The following is a 3,357-nucleotide window of genomic DNA, read 5'->3' on the forward strand; positions in this document are numbered from 1 at the left end:
GCCAACTATGTAATCGGAGTTCTGAGATTCTTTTTCAATATTCTACCCAGTTACCAAGTTTCCTTAGAGCCAGTTCTTCCACTAGCTGGACGTTCCATTCCTACAACCCTCTCTCCATGTCTGAGGCCCTGCATTTTATCTGCCTTTCCATTTCTAGCTGTCAAGATGGCAATCAAATTCTCGGTCTAGAGCCATCTACAAATTGGCAGCCCTATGCCTGCTTAAATGAACATCAAATCTCCTAGATTCACTTTAAACTTATGACTCATGGTGATCATTTCCTGTTTGTTCTTGACCTCTTGAAGGATATCCCATGTTCGAATTTTTCTTGGCCCCAAAGTCTTCATGACTCCATGCCTTGAATCACTGGCCTCTAATGCTGCTCCTGTGTCTTTGTTGGGTGAGCATCCTTTTTCCTAACGGTCACAACTGATTCTCTCCTGGAATTTCTTTACTAAATCGTAATGACAAGAAGCTTAAATGCAAGGAATTGAGAAGACTTTATATTCTAACTAAATTATAGAGATTTAGGAACAGTATAATCAAGTTACAGAATACAATCCAAAGGTATCTTTCTTATTTAGAAAATTTACACAGAAAAAAAAGCCTTACGTTTTATGATATCCCACTAACATGGTCTTAGAGAGATTACGTATATCTGATGTAATCAGGTTAGACTGGGTATATGAGAGAGAACCTTGCTAGGCATTTCTAGATATTTTCAAATTTTGAAATAATTTGTAGCAAATTTTTTCCTCCTGTCTCTGAAGACAGTGGTCCTAATAATTTTTAGAAGCAGTCAGTATAAATGATACAGTAAAGTATCTTGTCAAATCATCAAAAGTAGCCAATTTTTGATAAACTTTTCAACCCAAAAGAAATATACATATCCTATGATTACCATGGACTTAAACGTATCCAGCTTCTTAAAATTAAATTGTGAATGTCTATGCATAAATTTTAAAAATCACAATTCTAGTTGTTCGGTTTGAACTAGATAATATAAACAACTGGGGATATATTTTATGTATTTCTAAATCCTCACTTACACAAGTCACTATATTCTGTACAGAAGAAAAGAGATCATTGGTTAATCTGGCGACTTAGCTCAGTGAAGTTCTTTAAAAGACCTTCCTATGTATTTTATCCTTCCAAAGGTTATTTACCTTTCGCCGTGGCACCAATAAGCCAGTGTTAGTATAAAGTTTGTATTAAGGCTATATTATAAGATTAATATTATTATTCCCAGGACTGGTTTAAATAAAAAGAACATTTGAAGTCAGATCTTAAGTCATATAGAACTAGGCTTGAACACCACCACCTCGGTGAAGATCTCAGGCCATAGAGTATCTCTGACCTTCATCTTTATGTTTGAAATAAAGGTAAGAAGCCATTCCCCATAGGATGAGGGGATTAAATATTTATAAATAGCCCAGTGACTGGCATACACTAGATGGTGGACAAATGTTGGTTCCTTCCCTGCCATTCAAATTGAGAAAACAGATGCAAAGAAGATGCAATAAAGTACTCAGCATCTCACAAACAAGTAACTAAATAAAAAACATCTAGATCAATATCCTTTGTTTTCACTTACAATATCTACCGATTAATCACTGGAACATGAAAAGTCCAGTCAACCAGTGTGTTACTGTTTCTAAATATTAGCACAGTTAGTTACACACAATAATAACAGCTCCTTGTTAAGAAGCTCAGCCCACCCTTAGGCCCAGTTAGCTCTCCAAAAATAGAAACTATCTGGTGACCAGACATAGATTGATGTTTGTCCACAGCCAGTGGTGAAAACTGTACACTGTCTGTGATGGTGGGTCAGTAGCGCCATCTATGTTTGAGAAGAATAACATATGTTTCTTGGTGCTCCTTTTCAATATAAAGACTGGTTGTTTGGTAATAGAGAAAGGAAACAGAGCTACAGTCTACTGCTCAGGTTCTGAGCCATCCAGCTTCTGCAGAGACCCTGACTGACTTTTTAATTTCAATTTTCTAAGTGAGTGGTTTAGGTTAGAGATATGAACAGTTAGACTAGGCAGGTAGATCAAGTTGCTGAAAGGACTTAACAGCATGCTGAATTAACTTTTTATGAATAAAGAATAAAAATCTTTGGACATTGGTTGGTATAGACAGATATTCATGCTCTGCCTAAAATACTCGTAAATCATGCTTACATAAAAACTAAGTATTTCTAAAGTTTTCATCTTATATTAACAGAGAAAAGAGCTTTAATGTCCACTATCTTTTGAGCCTCACAATAACAAGGTGTAAGGAAAAACACCCATTGATATACTTCCTACTTTGTGCAAAGACAAAACTACTTATAATTATACTTATTTTAAGTTAAAATAGAGCAAAAATACTAAGATGCCTCTCCAGTTATGGAAGTAATTAATTCATATTATTTGTTATTTTAAATTACATTATATTTATCATTTTCTTCCAGGAAAAGAAGTAATTTTTAGGCTTCTCTGAAAATCATGTCAATTTGCCCTCCATAACTCAACTCAGTATTTCTTCAAAAAGGCTTATTTTTCAGAACATATATAAAATCACTGAAATTTTAACTTAGATAAATTTATCTCATTTGATCATTTTCAAGCATTAATTTTTAGTATGAACACAATAATAAATAGTGTTCACATTAAATATAATTATATCCTAGTTTTTAATACACTGACATCTCAGAGAGTAACACTTATTCCACTAAATTTAAGACTGAAATAATGTCTGAGAATCCATCATTAGCCAATTGCAGAGGAGAGAGGAAAGAAATCACCTCCAGGAGGTGGGGTTTTACGTCCAATCTCCCTGCTTTATAACTTCCTGCCATTAGCACAAATCATAGGTCATTTGACCTTTCCTTGGGCATGTGGTAAAATCTGAAGTCTTCCCAATGTTATATCAGTAGAACTGCAATATATTTAATTTGCTGGAATTTAAAGGAAGGAAAAAAATTATGATCATTTAAAAAATTCTAGCAAAGGGGGCTTCCCTGGTGGCGCAGTGGTTGAGAGTCCGCTTGCCGATACAAGGGACAAGGGTTCATGCCCCGGTCCGGGAAGATCCCACATGCCGCGGAGCAGCTGGGCCCGTGAGCCATGGCTGCTGAGCCTGCGTGTCCGGAGCCTGTGCTCCACAACGGGAGAGGCCACAACAGTGAGAGGTCTGCGTATCACAAAAAAAAAAAAAAAAAAATTCTAGCAAAGATTTTTGTGTTCCTTTAAACAACACATGGATCTTCCATGACAAAATCTTTTTTAGCTTTCAAGTGGAATAATAGCTTTGTGGGGTTTTTTTTCTTTCACTAGTACATTTAAATAGAAAAGGTGGGAGGCTGAAGAACGG

This window comes from Aethalodelphis obliquidens, unplaced genomic scaffold (assembly GCF_003676395.1).
Source record: "Aethalodelphis obliquidens isolate GAN/ISIS:26980383/991018 unplaced genomic scaffold, ASM367639v1 scaffold3, whole genome shotgun sequence".
Classification (NCBI taxonomy): Eukaryota; Metazoa; Chordata; class Mammalia; order Artiodactyla; family Delphinidae; genus Aethalodelphis; species Aethalodelphis obliquidens.